This window comes from Schistocerca nitens, chromosome 2 (assembly GCF_023898315.1).
Source record: "Schistocerca nitens isolate TAMUIC-IGC-003100 chromosome 2, iqSchNite1.1, whole genome shotgun sequence".
Lineage (NCBI taxonomy): Eukaryota > Metazoa > Arthropoda > Insecta > Orthoptera > Acrididae > Schistocerca > Schistocerca nitens.
This window is the reverse complement of record NC_064615.1, coordinates 1,193,928,926-1,193,948,483: the sequence shown is the minus strand read 5'-3', so window position 1 is coordinate 1,193,948,483 and position 19,558 is coordinate 1,193,928,926.

The window sequence follows — 19,558 nt, the reverse complement described above, 5'->3', positions numbered from 1 at the left end:
TACTTAAGTCGGCATTGTGTCTCTTATATTTAATTCCGATGCAATTTCTGTGTTTCATCGTCAATGCGAAGGTCCAAGTGATACAGTAAACCTGTAGAGGTGAATCGGAATGTCAAACTGTCGACACAGGAAACGTTCAAAACATAGACAGTAGGAAGACTCAGTCTTCCTGTACTTAAGTCGGCATTGTGTCTCTTATATTTAATTTCGATGTAATTTGTGTGTTTCATAGCCAATGGGAAGGTCCAAGGGATACAGTAAACCTGCAGAGGTGCATCGGAATGTAAAACTGGTGACACAGGAAACGCTCAAAACATTGACTGTAAGAAGACTGTTTTCTTGTACTTAAGTCGGCATTGTGTCTCTTATATTCAATTCCGATGCAATTTCTGTGTTTCATCGTCAATGGGAAGGTCCAAGGGATACAGGAAACCTGCAGAGGTGCATCATAATGTAAAACTGGTGACACAGGAAACGTTTAAAACATAGACAGTAGGAAGACTCAGTCTTCCTGTACTTAAGTCGGCATTGTGTCTCTTATATTTAATTCCGATGCAATTTCTGTGTTTCATCGTCAATGGGAAGGTCCAAGGGATACAGTAAACCTGCAGAGGTGCTTCGGAATGTAAAACTGGTGACACAGGAAACGCTTAAAACACAGACAGTAGGAAGACTCAGTGTTCCTGTAGTTAAGTCGGCTTTGTGTCTCTTATATTAATTTCCGATTAAATTTCTGTGTTTCATCGTGAATGGGAAGGTCCAAGGGATACAGTAAACCTGCAGAGGTGCATCGGAATGTAAAACTGGTGATACAGGAAACGCTCAAATCATAGACAGTAGGAAGACTCAGATTTCTTGTACTTAAGTCGGCGTTGTGTCTCTTATATTTAATTCCAATGCAATTTCTGTGTTCAATCGACAATGGGAAGGTCCAAGGGATACAGTAAACCTGCAGAGATGCATCAGAATGAAAAACTGGTGACACAGGAAACGCTCAAAACATAGACAGTAGGAAGGCTCAGTCTTCCTGTACATAAGACGGTATTGTGTCTCTTATATTGAATGCAGAAGCAATTTCTGTGTTTAATAGTCAATGGGAAGGTACAAGGGATACAGAAAACCTGCAGAGGTTCATCGGAATGTAAAACTAGTGACACAGGAAACGCTCAAAACATAGACAGTAGGAAGACTCAGTCTTCCTGTACTTAAGTGGGCATTGTGTCTCTTATATTTAATTCCGATGCAATTTCTGTGTTTCATCGTCACTGTGAAGGTCCAAGGGATACGATAAACCTGTAGAAGTGCATCGGAATGTAAAACTGGTGACACAGGAATCGCTCAAATTATAGACAGTAGGAAGACTCAGTCTTCCTGTACTTAAGTCGGCATTGTGTCTCTTATATTTAATTCCGATGCAATTTCTGTGTTTCATCGACAATTAGAAGGTCCAATGGATACAGTAAACCTGCAGAGTTGCATCGGAATGTAAAACTGGTGACACAGGAAACGCTCAAAACATAGACAGTAGGAAAACTCAGTCTTCCTGTACTTAAGTCGGCATTGTGCCTCTTATATTTAATTCCGATGCGATTTCTGTGCTTTATCGACAATTAGAAGGTCCAATGGATACAGTAAACCTGCAGAGGTGCATCGGAATGTAAAAATGGTGACACAGGAAACGCTCAAAACATAGACAGTAGGAAGACTCAGTCTTCCTGTACTTAAGTCGGCATTGTGTCTCTTATATTTAATTCCGATGCAATTTCTGTGTTTCAACGTCAATGGGAAAGTTCAAGGGATACAGTAAACCTGAAGAGGTGCATCGGAATGTAAAACTAGTGAGACAGGAAACGCTCAAAACATAGACAGTAGGAAGCCTCAGCCTTCCCGTACTTAAGTCGGCATTGTGTCTCTTATATTTAATTCCGATGCGATTTCTGTGTTTCATCGACAATGGGAAGGTCCAATGGATACAGTAAACCTGCAGAGGTGCATCGGAATGTAAAACTGGTGACACAGGAAACGCTCAAAACGTAGACAGTAGGAAGACTCAGTGTTCCTGTACTTAAGTCGGCATTGTGTCTCTTATATTTAATTCCGATGCGATTTCTGTGTTTCACCGACAATGGGAAGGTCCAAGGGATACAGTAAACCGGCAGGGGTGCATCGGAATGTAAAACTGGTGACACAGGAAACGCTCAAAACATAGATCGTAAGAAGACTCAGTTTTCTTGTAGTTAAATCGGCGTTGTGTCTCTTATATTTAATTCCGATGCAATTTCTGTGTTTCATCGTAAATGGGAAGGTCCAATGGATACAGTAAACCTGCAGAGGTGAATCGGAATGTAAAACTGGTGACACAGGAAACGCTCAAAACATAGACAGTAGGAAGACTCAGATTTCTTGTACTTAAGTTGGCGTTGTATCTCTTATATTTAATTCCGATGAAATATCTGTGTTTCATCGTAAATGGGAAGGTCCAATGGATACAGTAAACCTGAAGAGGTGCATCGGAATGTAAAACTGGTGACACAGGAAACGCTCAATACATAGACAGTAGGAAGACTCAGTGTTCCTGTACGTAAGTCGGCATTGTGCCTCTTATATTATTTCCGATGCAATTTCTGTGTTTCATCGTCAATGGGAAGGTCCAAGTGATACAGTAAACCTGTAGAGGTGCATCGGAATGTAAAACTGGTAACACAGGAAACGCTCAAATTATAGATAGTAGGAAGACTCAGTCTTCCTGTACTTAAGTCGGCATTGTGTCTCTTATATTTAATTCCGATGCAATTTTTGTGTTTCATCGTCAATGGGAAGGTCCAAGGGATACAGTAAACCTGCAGAGGTGCATCAGAATGTAAAACTGGTGACACAGGAAACGCTCAAAGCCTAGACAGTAGGAAGACTCAGTCTTCCTGTACTTAAGTCGGCATTGTGTCTCTTATATTTATTTCCGATGAAATTTCTGTGTTTCATCGTGAATGGGAAGGTCGAAGGGATACAGTAAACCTGAAGAGGTGCATCGAAATGTAAAACTAGTGAGACAGGAAACGCTCAATACATAGACAGTAGGAAGCCTCAGTCTTCCCGTACTTAAGTCGGCATTGTGTCTCTTATAGTTAATTCCGATGCGATTTCTGTGTTTCATCGACAATGGGAAGGTCCAATGGATACAGCATACCTGCAGAGGTGCATCGGAATGTAAAACTGGTGACACAGGAAACGCTCAAAGCATAGACAGTAGGAAGACTCAGTCTTCCTGTACTTAATTCGGCATTGTGTCTCTTATATTTATTTCCGATTAACTTTCTGTGTTTCATCGTCAATGGGAAGGTCCGAGGGATACAGTAAACTTGCAGAGGTGCATCGGAATGTAAAACTGGTGACACAGGAAACGCTCAAAACATAGACAGTAGGAAGACTCAGTCTTCCTGTACTTAAGTCGGCATTGTGTCTCTTATATTTCATTCCGATGCAATTTCTGTGTTTCATCGTCAATGGGAAGGTCCAAGGGATACAGTAAACCTGCAGAGGTGCATCATAATGTAAAACTGGTGACACAGGAAACGCTCAAAACATAGACAGTAGGAAGACTCAGTCTTCCTGTACTTAAGTCGGCATTGTGTCTCTTATATTTAATTCCGATGCAATTTCTGTGTTTCATCGTCAATGGGAAGGTCCAAGGGATACAGTAAACCTGCAGAGGTACATCGGAATGTAAAACTGGTGACACAGAAACGCTCAAAACATAGACAGTTGGAAGACTCAGTCTTCCTGTACTTAAGTCGGGATTGTGTCTCTTATATTTAATTCCGATGCAATTTCTGTGTTTCATCGTCAATGGGAAGGTCCAATGGATACAGTAAACCTGCAGAGGTGCATTGGAATGGAAAACTGGTGACACAGGAAACGCTCAAATCATAGAGAGTAGGAAGACTCAGTGTTCCTGTACTTAAGTCGGCATTGTGTCACTTATATTTATTTCCGATTAAATTTCTGTGTTTCATCGTCAATGGGAAGGTCTAGGGATATAGTAAACCTGCAGAGGTGCATCGGAATGTAAAACTGATGACACAGGAAACGCTCAAACATAGACAGTAGGAAGACTCAGTCTTCCTGTACTTAAGTGGGCATTGTGTCTCTTTTATTTAATTTCGATGTAATTTGTGTGTTTCATCGCCAATGGGAAGGTCCAACGGACACATTAAACCTGCAGAGGTGCATCGGAATGTAAAACTGGTGACACAGGAAAATCTCAAATCAAAGACCGTAAGAAGACTCAGTTTTCTTGTACTTAAGTCGGCGTTGTGTCTCTTATATTTAATTCCCATGAAATATCTGTGTTTCATCGTAAATGGGAAGGTCCAATGGATACAGTAAACCTGCAGAGGTGCATCATAATGTAAAACTGGTGACACAGGAAACGCTCCAAACATAGACAGTAGGAAGACTCAGTCTTCCTGTACTTAAGTCGGCATTGTGTCTCTTATATTTAATGCCGATTCAATTTCTGTGTTTCATCGTCAATGGGAAGGTCCAATGGATACAGTAAACTGCAGATGTGAATCGTAATGTCAAACTGTCGACACAGGAAACGCTCAAAACATAGACAGTAGGAAGACTCATTCTTCCTGTACTTAAGTGGGCATTGTGTCTCTTATATTTAATGCCGATTCAATTTCTGTGTTTCATCGTCAATGGGAAGGTCCAATGGATACAGTAAACCTGCAGAGATGCATCGGAATGTAAAACTGATGACACAGGAAACGCTCAAAACATAGACCGTAAGAAGACTCAGTTTTCTTCTACTTAAGTCAGCGTTGTGTCTCTTATATTTAATTCCGATGCAATTTCTGTGTTTCATCGTCAATGGGAAGGTCCAAGTGATACAATAATCCTGTAGAGGTGCATCGGAATGTAAAACTGGTAACACAGGAAAGCTCAAATTATAGATAGTAGGAAGACTCAGTCTTCCTGTACTTAAGTCGGCATTGTGTCTCTTATATTTAATTCCGATGCAATTTTTGTGTTTCATCGTCAATGGGAAGGTCCAAGGGATACAGTAAACCGGCAGGGGTACATCGGAATGTAAAACTGGTGACACAGGAAACGCTCAAAACATAGACAGTTGGAAGACTCAGTCTTCCTGTACTTAAGTCAGCATTGTGTCTCTTATATTTAATGCCGATGCAATTTCTGTGTTTCATCGTCAATGGGAAGGTCCAATGGATACAGTAAACTATAGATGTGAATCGTAATGTCAAACTATCGACACAGGAATCGCTCAATACATAGACAGTAGGAAGACCCAGTCTTCCTGTACTTAAGTGGGCATTGTGTCTCTTATATTTAATTTCGATGTAATTTGTGTGTTTCGTCGCCAATGGGAAGGTCCAACGGACACATTAAACCTGCAGAGGTGCATCGGAATGTAAAACTGGTGACACAGGAAAAGCTCAAATCATCGACCGTAAGAAGACTCAGTTTTCTTGTACTTAAGTCGGCGTTGTGTCTCTTATATTTAATTCCCATGAAATATCTGTGTTTCATCGTAAATGGGAAGGTCCAATGGATACAGTAAACCTGCAGAGGTGAATCGGAATGTAAAAGTGTTGACACAGGAAACGCTCAAAACATAGACAGTAGGAAGACTCAGTCTAACTGTACTTAAGTCGGCATTGTGTCTTATATTTAATTCCTATGCAATTTCTGTGTTTCATCGTAAATGGGAAGGTCCAATGGATACAGTAAACCTGCAGAGGTGCATCAGAATGTAAAAATTGGTGACACAGGAAACGCTCAAAACATAGACAGTAGGAAGACTCAGTCTTCCTGTACTTAAGTGGGCATTGTGTCTCTTATATTTAATGCCGATTCAATTTCTGTGTTTCATCGTCAATGGGAAGGTCCAATGGATACAGTAAACTGCAGATGTGAATCGTAATGTCAAACTGTCGACACAGGAAACGCTCAAAACATAGACAGTAGGAAGACTCAGTCTTCCTGTACTTGAGTGGGCATTGTGTCTCTTATATTTAATTTCGATGTAATTTGTGTGTTTCATCGCCAATGGGAAGGTCCAACGGACACATTAAACCTGCAGAGGTGCATCGGAATGTAAAACTGGTGACACAGGAAAAGCTCAAATCATAGACCGTAAGAAGACTCAGTTTTCTTGTACTTAGGTCAGCGTTGTGTCTCTTATATTTAATTCCGATGCAATTTCTGTGTTTCATCGTCAATGGGAAGGTCCAATGGATGCAGTTAACCTGCAGAGGTGAATAGGAATGTAAAACTGGTGACACAGGAAACGCTCAAAACATAGACAGTAGGAAGACTCAGTCTTCCTGTACATAAGACGGCATTGTTTCTCATATATTTAATTCCGACGCAATTTCTGTGTTTCATAGTCAATGGGAAGGTCCCAGGGATGCAGTAGACCTGCAGAGGTGCATCGGAATGTAAAACTAGTGACACAGGAAACGCTCAAAACATAGACAGTAGGAAGACTCAGTCTTCCTGTACTTAAGTCGGCATTGTGTCTCTTATATTTAATTCCGATGCAATTTCTGTGTTTCATCGTCAATGGGAAGGTCCAAGGTATACAGGAAACCTGCATAGGTGCATCGGAATGTAAAACTGGTGACACAGGAAACGCTCAAAACATAGACAGTAGGAAGACTCAGTCTTCCTGTACTTAATTCGGCATTGTGTCTCTTATATTTATTTCCGATTAAATTTCTGTGTTTCATCGTCAATGGGAAGGTCCAAGGGATACAGTAAACTTGCAGAGGTGCATCGGAATGTAAAACTGGTGACACAGGAAACGCTCAAAACACAGACAGTTGGAAGACTCAGTCTTCCTGTACTTAAGTCGGCATTGTGTCTCTTATATTTCATTCCGATGCAATTTCTGTGTTTCATCGTCAATGGGAAGGTCCAAGGGATACAGTAAACCTGCAGAGGTGCATCAGAATGTAAAACTGGTGACACAGGAAACGCTCAAAACATAGACAGTAGGAAGACTCAGTCTTCCTGTACTTAAGTCGGCATTGTGTCTCTTATATTTAATTCCGATGCAATTTCTGTGTTTCATCGTCAATGGGAAGGCCCAAGGGATACAGTAAACCTGCAGAGGTACATCGGAATGTAAAACTGGTGACACAGGAAACGCTCAAAACATAGACAGTTGGAAGACTCAGTCTTCCTGTACTTAAGTCGGGATTGTGTCTCTTATATTTAATTCCGATGCAATTTCTGTGTTTCATCGTCAATGGGAAGGTCCAATGGATACAGTAAACCTGCAGAGGTGCATTGGAATGTAAAACTGGTGACACAGGAAACGCTCAAATCATAGACAGTAGGAAGACTCAGTCTTCCTGTACTTAAGTCGGCATTGTGTCTCTTATATTTATTTCCGATGAAATTTCTGTGTTTCATCGTGAATGGGAAGGTCTAGGGATATAGTAAACCTGCAGAGGTGCATCGGAATGTAAAACTGATGACACAGGAAACGCTCAAAACATAGACCGTAAGAAGACTCAGTTTTCTTGTACTTAAGTCAGCGTTGTGTCTCTTATATTTAATTCCGATGCAATTTCTGTGTTTCATCGTCAATGGGAAGGTCCAATGGATACAGTTAACCTGCAGAGGTGAATAGGAATGTAAAACTGGTGACACGGGAAACGCTCAAAACATAGACAGTAGGAAGACTCAGTGTTCCTGTACTTAAGTCGGCATTGTGTCTCTTATATTTAATTCCGATGCGATTTCTGTGTTTCATGGACAATGGGAAGGTCCAAGGGATACAGTAAACCGGCAGGGGTACATCGGAATGTAAAACTGGTGACACAGGAAACGCTCAATACATAGACAGTAGGAAGACTCAGTATTCCTGTACTTAAGTCGGCATTGTGCCTCTTATATTTAATTCCGATGCAATTTCTGTGTTTCATCGTCAATGGGAAGGTCCAAGTGATACAATAATCCTGTAGAGGTGCATCGGAATGTAAAACTGGTAACACAGGAAAGCTCAAATTATAGATAGTAGGAAGACTCAGTCTTCCTGTACTTAAGTCGGCATTGTGTCTCTTATATTTAATTCCGATGCAATTTTTGTGTTTCATCGTCAATGAGAAGGTCCAAGGGATACAGTAAACCTGCAGAGGTGCATCAGAATGTAAAACTCGTGACACAGGAAACGCTCAAAACCTAGACAGTAGGAAGACTCAGTCTTCCTGTACTTAAGTCGGCATTGTGTCTCTTATATTTATTTCCGATGAAATTTCTGTGTTTCATCGTGAATGGCAAGGTCCAAGGGATACAGTAAACCTGAAGAGGTGCATCGAAATGTAAAACTAGTGAGACAGGAAACGCTCAATACATAGACAGTAGGAAGCCTCAGTCTTCCCGTACTTAAGTCGGCATTGTGTCTCTTATAGTTAATTCTGATGCGATTTCTGTGTTTCATCGACAATGGGAAGGTCCAATGGATACAGCATACCTGCAGAGGTGCATCGGAATGTAAAACTGGTGACACAGGAAACGCTCAAAACGTAGACAGTAGGAAGACTCAGTGTTCCTGTACTTAAGTCGGCATTGTGTCTCTTATATTTAATTCCGATGCAATTTCTGTGTTTCATCGTCAATGGGAAGGTCCAAGGTATACAGTAAACCTGCAGAGGTGCATCAGAATGTAAAACTGGTGACACAGGAAGCGCTCAAAACATAGACAGTAGGAAGACTCAGTCTTCCTATACATAAGACGGCATTGTGTCTCTTATATTTAATTCCGAAACAATTTCTGTGTTTCATAGTCAATGGGAAGGTCCAAGGGATACAGTAAACCTGCAGAGGTGCATCGGAATGTAAATCTGATGACACAGGAAACGCTCAAAACATAGACCGTAAGAAGACTCAGTTTTCTTGTACTTAAGTCAGCGTTGTGTCTCTTATATATAATTCCGATGCAATTTCTGTGTTTCATCGTCAATGGTAAGGTCCAATGGATACAGTTAACCTGCAGAGGTGAATAGGAATGTAAAACTGGTGACACAGGAAACGCTCAAAACATAGACAGTAGGAAGACTCAGTGTTCCTGTACTTAAGTCGGCATTGTGTCTCTTATATTTAATTCCGATGCGATTTCTGTTGTTTCATGGACAATGGGAAGGTCCAAGGGATACAGTAAACCGGCAGGGGTGCATCGGAATGTAAAACTGGTGACACAGGAAACGCTCAAAACATAGACCGTAAGAAGACTCAGATTTCTTGTACTTAAGTCGGTGTTTTGTCTCTTATATTTAATTCCCATGAAATATCTGTGTTTCATCGTAAATGGGAAGGTCCAATGGATACAGTAAACCTGCAGAGGTGAATCGGAATGTAAAGCTGTTGACACAGGAAACGCTCAAAACATAGACAGTAGGAAGACTCAGTCTTCCTGTACATAAGTGGGCATTGTGTCTCTTATATTTAATTTAGATGTAATTTGTGTGTTTTATCGCCAATGGGAAGGTCCAACGGACACATTAAACCTGCAGAGGTGCATCGGAACGTAAAACTGGTGACTCAGGAAAAGCTCAAATCATAGACCGTAAGAAGACTCAGTTTTCTTGTACTTAAGTCAGCGTTGTGTCTCTTATATTTAATTCCGATGCAATTTCTGTGTTTCATCGTCAATGGGAGGGTCCAATGGATGCAGTTAACCTGCAGAGGTGAATAGGAATGTAAAACTGGTGACACAGGAAACGCTCAAAACATAGACAGTAGGAAGACTCAGTCTTCCTGTACTTAAGACGGCATTGTGTCTGTTATATTTAATTCCGATGCGATATCTGTGTTTCATCGACAATGGGAAGGTCGAAGGGATACAGTAAACCTGCAGATTTGCATCAGAATGTAAAACTGGTGACACAGGAAACGCTCATAACATAGACTGTAGGAAGACTCAGTCTTCCTGTACATAAGACGGCATTGTGTCTCATATATTTAATTCCGAAGCAATTTATGTGTTTCATAGTCATTGGGAAGGTCCCAGGGATACAGTAAACCTGCAGAGGTGCATCGGAATGTAAAACTAGTGACACAGGAAACGCTCAAAGCATAGACAGTAGGAAGACTCAGTCTTCCTGTACTTAAGTCGGCATTGTGTCTCTTATATTTAATTCCGATGCAATTTCTGTGTTCCATCGTCAATGGGAAGGTCCAAGGTATACAGTAAAAATGCAGAGGTGCATCGGAATGTAAAACTGGTGACACAGGAAACGCTCAAAGCATAGACAGTAGTAAGACTCAGTCTTCCTGTACTTAATTCGGCATTGTGTCTCTGATATTTATTTCCGATTAAATTTCTGTGTTTCATCGTCAATGGGAAGGTCCAAGGGATACAGTAAACTTGCAGAGGTGCATCGGAATGTAAAACTGGTGACACAGGAAACGCTCAAAACATAGACAGTAGGAAGACTCAGTCTTCCTGTACTTAAGTCGGCATTGTATCTCTTAAATTTCATTCCGATGCAATTTCTGTGTTTCATCGTCAATGGGAACGTCCAAGGGATACAGTAAACCTGCAGAGGTGCATCAGAATGTAAAACTGGTGACACAGGAAACGCTCAAAACATAGACAGTAGCAAGACTCAGTCTTCCTGTACTTAAGTCGGCATTGTGTCTCTTATATTTAATTCCGATGCAATTTCTGTGTTTCATCGTCAATGGGAAGGTCCAAGGGATACAGTCAACCTGCAGAGGTGCATCGGAATGTAAAACTGGTGACACAGGAAACGCTCAAAGCATAGACAGTTGGAAGACTCAGTCTTCCTGTACTTAAGTCGGGATTGTGTCTCTTATATTTAATTCCGATGCAATTTCTGTGTTTCATCGTCAATGGGAAGGTCCAATGGATACAGTAAACCTGCAGAGGTGCATTGGAATGTAAAACTGGTGACACAGGAAACGCTCACATCATAGACAGTAGGAAGACTCAGTGTTCCTGTACTTAAGTCGGCATTGTGTCTCTTATATTTATTTCCGATGAAATTTCTGTGTTTCATCGTCAATGGGAAGGTCTAGGGATATAGTGAACCTGCAGAGGTGCATCGGAATGTAAAACTGGTGACACAGGAAACGCTCAAAACATAGACCGTAAGAAGACTCAGTTTTCTTGTACTTAAGTCAGCGTTGTGTCTCTTATATTTAATTCCGATGCAATTTCTGTGTTTCATCGTCAATGGGAAGGTCCAATGGATACAGTTAACCTCCAGAGGTGAATAGGAATGTAAAACTGGTGACACAGGAAACGCTCAAACCATAGACAGTAGGAAGACTCAGTGTTTGTGTACTTAAGTCGGCATTGTGTCTCTTATATTTAATTCCGAAGCGATTTCTGTGTTTCATCGACAATGGAAAGGTCCAAGGGATACAGCAAACCGGCAGGGGTGCATCGGAATGTAAAACTGGTGACACAGGAAACGCTCAAAACATAGACCGTAAGAAGACTCAGATTTCTTGTACTTAAGTCGGCGTTGTGTCTCTTATATTTAATTCCCATGATATATCTGTGTTTCATCGTAAATGGGAAGGTCCAATGGATACAGTAAACCTGCAGAGGTGAATCGGAATGTAAAAGTGTTGACACAGGAAACGCTCAAAACATAGACAGTAGGAAGACTCAGTCTTCCTGTACTTAAGTCGGCATTGTGTCTCTTATATTTAATTCCGATGCAATTTCTGTGTTTCATCGTCAATGGGAAGGTCCAAGGGATACAGTAAACCTGCAGAGGTGCATCAGAATGTAAAACTGGTGACACAGGAAACGCTCAAAAACATAGACAGTAGGAAGACTCAGTCTTCCTGTACTTAAGTCGGCATTGTGTGTCTCATATCTAATGCCGATGCAATTTCTGTGTTTCATCGTCAATGGGAAGGTCCAATGGATACAGTAAACCTGCAGATGTGAATCGTAATGTCAAACTGTCGAGACAGGAAACGCTCAAAACATAGACAGTAGGAAGACTCAGTCTTCCAGTACTTAAGTGGGCATTGTGTCTCTTATATTTAATTTCGATGTAATTTGTGTGTTTCATCGCCAATGGGAAGGTCCAACGGATACATTAAACCTGCAGAGGTGCATCGGAATGTAAAACTGGTGACACAGGAAACGCTCAAATCATAGACCGTAAGAAGACTCAGTTTTCTTGTACTTAAGTCAGCGTTGTGTCTCTTATATTTAATTCCGATGCAATTTCTGTGTTTCATCGTCAATGGGAAGGTCGAATGGATGCAGTTGAAATGCAGAGGTGAATAGAAATGTAAAAGTGTTGACACAGGAAACGCTCAAAACATAGACAGTAGGAAGACTCAGTCTTCCTGTACCTAAGTCGGCATTGTGTCTGTTATATTTAATTCCGATGCAATATCTGTGTTTCATCGTCAATGGGAAGGTCCAAGTGATACAGTAAACCCGTAGATGTGCATCGGAATATAAAACTGGTGACACAGGAAACGTTCAAATTATAGACAGTAGGAAGACTCAGTCTTCCTGTACTTAAGTCGGCATTGTGTCTCTTATATTTAATTCCGATGCAATTTCTGTGTTTCATCGTCAATGGGAAGGTCCAAGGGATACAGTAAACCTGCAGAGGTGCATCAGAATGTAAAACTGGTGACACAGGAAACGCTCAAACCTAGACAGTAGGAAGACTCAGTCTTCCAGTACTTAGGTCGGCATTGTGTCTCTTATATTTAATTCCGATGCAATTTCTGTGTTTCATCGTCAATGAGAAGGTCAAAGGGATACAGTAAACCTGCAGAGGTGCATCGGAATGTAAAACTGGTGACACAGGAAACGCTCAAAACATAGACAGTAGGAAGACTCTGTCTTCCTGTACTTAAGTCGTCATTGTGTCTCTTATATTTATTTCCGATGAAATTTCTGTGTTTCATCGTGAATGGGAAGGTCCAAGGGATATAGTAAACCAGCAGAGGTGCATCGGAAAATAAAACTGATGACACAGGAAACGCTCAAAGCATAGACGGTAGGAAGACTCAGTCTTCCTGTACTTAAGTCGGCATTGTGTCTCTTATATTTAATTCCGATGCAATTTCTGTTTTTCATCGTCAATGGGAAGGTCCAAGGGATACAGTAAACCTGCAGAGGTGCATCGGAATGTAAAACTGATGACACAGGAAACGCTCAAAACATAGACAGTAGGAAGACTCAGTCTTCCTGTACTTAAGTCGGCATTGTGTCTCTTATATTTAATTCCGATGCGATTTCTGTGTTTCATCGACAATGGGAAGGTCCAAGGGATACAGTAAACCGGCAGGGGTGCATCGGAATGTAAAACTGGTGACACAGGAAACGCTCAAAACATAGACCGTAAGAAGACTCAGATTTCTTGTACTTAAGTCGGCGTTGTGTCTCTTATATTTAATTCCGATTAAATTTCTGTGTTTCATCGTCAATGGGAAGGTCCAAGGGATACAGTAAACCTGCAGACGTGCATCGGAATGTAAAACTGGTGACACAGGAAACGCTCAAAACATAGACAGTAGGAAGACTCAGTCTTCCTGTACTTAAGTCGGCATTGTGTCTCTTATATTTCATTCCGATGCAATTTCTGTGTTTCATCGTCAATGGGAAGGTCCAAGGGATACAGTAAACCTGCAGAGGTGCATCAGAATGTAAAACTGGTGACACAGGAAACGCTCAAAACATAGACAGTAGGAAGACTCAGTCTTCCTGTACTTAAGTCGGCATTGTGTCTCTTATATTTAATTCCGATGCGACTTCTGTGTTTCATCGACAATGGAAAGGTCCAAGGGATACGGTAAACCGGCAGGGGTGCATCGGAATGAAAAACTGGTGACACAGGAAACGCTCAAAACATAGACCGTAAGAAGACTCAGATTTCTTGTACTTAAGTCGGCGTTGTGTCTCTTATATTTAATTCCCATGAAATATCTGTGTTTCATCGTAAATGGAAAGGTCCAATGGATACAGTAAACCTGCAGAGGTGAATTGGAATGTAAAAGTGTTGACACAGGAAACGCTCAAAACATAGACAGTAGGAAGACTCAGTCTTCCTGTACTTAAGTCGGCATTGTGTCTCTCATATTTAATGCCGATGCAATTTCTGTGTTTCATCGTCAATGGGAAAGTCCAATGGATACAGTAAACCTGCAGATGTGAATCGTAATGTCAAACTGTCGACACAGGAATCGCTCAAAACATAGACAGTAGGAAGACTCTGTCTTCCTGTACTTAAGTGGGCATTGTGTCTCTTATATTTAATTCCGATGCAATTTCTGTGTTTCATCGTCACTGTGAAGGTCCAAGGGATACAGTAAATCTGCAGAGGTGCATCGGAATGTAAAACTAGTGACACTGGAAACGCTCAAAACATAGACCGTAAGAAGACTCAGTCTTCCTGTACTTAATTCGGCATTGTGTCTCTTATATTTAATTCCGATGCAATTTCTGTGTTACATCGTCAATGGGAGGGTCCAATGGATGCAGTTAACCTGCAGAGGTGAATAGGAATGTAAAACTGGTGACACAGGAAACGCTCAAAACATAGACAGTAGGAAGACTCAGTCTTCCTGTACTTAAGACGGCATTGTGTCTCATATATTTAATTCCGAAGCAATTTCTGTGTTTCATAGTCAATGGGAAAGTCCCAGGGATACAGTAAATCTGCAGAGGTGCATCGGAATGTAAAACGGATGACACAGGAAACGCTCAAAAACATAGACAGTAGGAAGACTCAGTCTTCCTGTACTTAAGTCGGCATTGTGTCTCTTATATTTAATTCCGATGCGATTTGTGTGTTTCATCGACAATGGGAGGGTCCAAGGGATACAGTAAACCTGCAGAGGTGCATCGGAATGTAAAACTGGTGACACAGGAAACGCTCAAAGCATAGACAGTAGGAAGACTGAGTCTTCCTGTACTTAATTCGGCATTGTGTCTCCTATATTTATTTCCAATTACATTTCTGTGTTTCATCGTGAATGGGAAGGTCCAATGGATATAGTAAACCAGCAGAGATGCATCGGAAAGTAAAACTGATGACACAGGAAACGCTCAAAACATAGACAGTAGGAAGACTTAGTCTTCCTGTACTTAAGTCGGCATTGTGTCTCTTATATTTAATTCCGATGCAATTTCTGTTTTTCATCGTCAATGGGAAGGTCCAAGGGATACAGTAAACCTGCAGAGGTGCATCGGAATGTAAAACTGGTGACACAGGAAACGCTCAAAGCATAGACAGTAGGAAGACTCAGTCTTCCTGTACTTAAGTCGGCATTGTGTCTCTTATATTTATTTCCGATGAAATTTCTGTGTTTCATCGTGAATGGGAAGGTCCACGGGATATAATAAACCAGCAGAGATGCATCGGAAAGTAAAACTGATGACACAGGAAACGCTCAAAACATAGACAGTAGGAAGACTTAGTCTTCCTGTACTTAAGTCGGCATTGTGTCTCTTATATTTAATTCCGATGCAATTTCTGTTTTTCATCGTCAATGGGAAGGTCCAAGGGATACCGTAAACCTGCAGAGGTGCATCGGAATGTAAAACTGATGACACAGGAAACGCTCAAAACATAGACAGTAGGAAGACTCAGTCTTCCTGTACTTAAGTCGGCATTGTGTCTGTTATATTTAATTCCGATGCAATTTCTGTGTTTCATCGTCAAGGGGAAGGTCCAAGTGATACAGTAAACCCGTAGAGGTGCATCGGAATATAAAACTGGTGACACAGGAAACGCTCAAATTATAGACAGTAGGAAGACTCAGTCTTCCTGTACTTAAGTCGGCATTGTGTCTCTTATATTTAATTCCGATGCATTTTCTGTGTTTCATCGTCAATGGGAAAGTCCAATGGATACAGTAAACCTGCAGAGGTGAATCGGAATGTAAAACTGGTGACACAGGAAACGCTCAAAACATTGACAGTAGGAACACTCTGTCTTCCTGTACATAAGTCAGCATTGTGTTTCTTATATTTAATTCCGATGCGATTTCTGTGTTTCATAGACAATGGGAAGGTCCAAGGGATACAGTAAACCGGCAGGGGTGCATCGGAATGTAAAACTGGTGACACAGGAAACGCTCAATACATAGTCCGTAAGAAGACTCAGATTTCTTGTACATAAGTCGCCGTTGTGTCTCTTATATTTAATTCCGATGAAATATCTGTGTTTCAACGTAAATGGGAAGGTCCAATGGATACAGTAAACCTGCAGAGGTGAATCGGAATGTAGTAAGTGTTGACACAGGAAACGCTCAAAACATAGACAGTAGGAAGACTCCGTCTTCCTGTACTTAAGTGGGCATTGTGTCTCTTATATTTAATTCCGATGCGATTTCTGTGTTTCATGGACAAATTGAAGGTCCAAGGGATACAGTAAACCGGCAGGGGTACATCGGAATGTAAAACTGGTGACACAGGAAACGCTCAATACATAGACAGTAGGAAGACTCAGTATTCCTGTACTTAAGTCGGCATTGTGCCTCTTATATTTAATTCCGATGCAATTTCTGTGTTTCATCGTCAATGGGAAGGTCCAAGTGATACAATAATCCTGTAGAGGTGCATCGGAATGTAAAACTGGTAACACAGGAAAGCTCAAATTATAGATAGTAGGAAGACTCAGTCTTCCTGTACTTAAGTCGGCATTGTGTCTCTTATATTTAATTCCGATGCAATTTTTGTGTTTCATCGTCAATGAGAAGGTCCAAGGGATACAGTAAACCTGCAGAGGTGCATCAGAATGTAAAACTGGTGACACAGGAAACGCTCAAAACCTAGACAGTAGGAAGACTCAGTCTTCCTGTACTTAAGTCGGCATTGTGTCTCTTATATTTATTTCCGATGAAATTTCTGTGTTTCATCGTGAATGGCAAGGTCGAAGGGATACAGTAAACCTGAAGAGGTGCATCGAAATGTAAAACTAGTGAGACAGGAAACGCTCAATACATAGACAGTAGGAAGCCTCAGTCTTCCCGTACTTAAGTCGGCATTGTGTCTCTTATAGTTAATTCCGATGCGATTTCTGTGTTTCATCGACAATGGGAAGGTCCAATGGATACAGCATACCTGCAGAGGTGCATCGGAATGTAAAACTGGTGACACAGGAAACGCTCAAAACGTAGACAGTAGGAAGACTCAGTGTTCCTGTACTTAAGTCGGCATTGTGTCTCTTATATTTAATTCCGATGCAATTTCTGTGTTTCATCGTCAATGGGAAGGTCCAAGGTATACAGTAAACCTGCAGAGGTGCATCAGAATGTAAAACTGGTGACACAGGAAGCGCTCAAAACATAGACAGTAGGAAGACTCAGTCTTCCTATACATAAGACGGCATTGTGTCTCTTATATTTAATTCCGAAACAATTTCTGTGTTTCATAGTCAATGGGAAGGTCCAAGGGATACAGTAAACCTGCAGAGGTGCATCGGAATGTAAATCTGATGACACAGGAAACGCTCAAAACATAGACCGTAAGGAGACTCAGTTTTCTTGTACTTAAGTCAGCGTTGTGTCTCTTATATATAATTCCGATGCAATTTCTGTGTTTCATCGTCAATGGTAAGGTCCAATGGATACAGTTAACCTGCAGAGGTGAATAGGAATGTAAAACTGGTGACACAGGAAACGCTCAAAACATAGACAGTAGGAAGACTCAGTGTTCCTGTACTTAAGTCGGCATTGTGTCTCTTATATTTAATTCCGATGCGATTTCTGTTGTTTCATGGACAATGGGAAGGTCCAAGGGATACAGTAAACCGGCAGGGGTGCATCGGAATGTAAAACTGGTGACACAGGAAACGCTCAAAACATAGACCGTAAGAAGACTCAGATTTCTTGTACTTAAGTCGGTGTTGTGTCTCTTATATTTAATTCCCATGAAATATCTGTGTTTCATCGTAAATGGGAAGGTCCAATGGATACAGTAAACCTGCAGAGGTGAATCGGAATGTAAAGCTGTTGACACAGGAAACGCTCAAAACATAGACAGTAAGAAGACTCAGGCTTCCTGTACATAAGTGGGCATTGTGTCTCTTATATTTAATTTAGATGTAATTTGTGTGTTTTATCGCCAATGGGAAGGTCCAACGGACACATTAAACCTGCAGAGGTGCATCGGAACGTAAAACTGGTGACTCAGGAAAAGCTCAAATCATAGACCGTAAGAAGACTCAGTTTTCTTGTACTTAAGTCAGCGTTGTGTCTCTTATATTTAATTCCGATGCAATTTCTGTGTTTCATCGTCAATGGGAGGGTCCAATGGATGCAGTTAACCTGCAGAGGTGAATAGGAATGTAAAACTGGTGACACAGGAAACGCTCAAAACATAGACAGTAGGAAGACTCAGTCTTCCTGTACTTAAGACGGCATTGTGTCTCTTATATTTAATTCCGATGCGATATCTGTGTGTCATCGACAATGGGAAGGTCGAAGGGATACAGTAAACCTGCAGATTTGCATCAGAATGTAAAACTGGTGACACAGGAAACGCTCAAAACATAGACAGTAGGAAGACTCAGTCTTCCTGTACATAAGACGGCATTGTGTCTCATATATTTAATTCCGAAGCAATTTATGTGTTTCATAGTCATTGGGAAGGTCCCAGGGATACAGTAAACCTGCAGAGGTGCATCGGAATGTAAAACTAGTGACACAGGAAACGCTCAAAGCATAGACAGTAGGAAGACTCAGTCTTCCTGTACTTAAGTCGGCATTGTGTCTCTTATATTTAATTCCGATGCAATTTCTGTGTTCCATCGTCAATGGGAAGGTCCAAGGTATACAGTAAAAATGCAGAGGTGCATCGGAATGTAAAACTGGTGACACAGGAAACGCTCAAAGCATAGACAGTAGTAAGACTCAGTCTTCCTGTACTTAATTCGGCATTGTGTCTCTGATATTTATTTCCGATTAAATTTCTGTGTTTCATCGTCAATGGGAAGGTCCAAGGGATACAGTAAACTTGCAGAGGTGCATCGGAATGTAAAACTGGTGACATAGGAAACGCTCAAAACATAGACAGTAGGAAGACTCAGTCTTCCTGTACTTAAGTCGGCATTGTATCTCTTAAATTTCATTCCGATGCAATTTCTGTGTTTCATCGTCAATGGGAACGTCCAAGGGATACAGTAAACCTGCAGAGGTGCATCAGAATGTAAAACTGGTGACATAGGAAACGCTCAAAACATAGACAGTAGCAAGACTCAGTCTTCCTGTACTTAAGTCGGCATTGTGTCTCTTATATTTAATTCCGATGCAATTTCTGTGTTTCATCGTCAATGGGAAGGTCCAAGGGATACAGTCAACCTGCAGAGGTGCATCGGAATGTAAAACTGGTGACACAGGAAACGCTCAAAGCATAGACAGTTGGAAGACTCAGTCTTCCTGTACTTAAGTCGGCATTGTGTCTCTTATATTTAATTCCGATGCAATTTCTGTGTTTCATCGTCAATGGGAAGGTCCAATGGATACAGTAAACCTGCAGAGGTGCATTGGAATGTAAAACTGGTGACACAGGAAA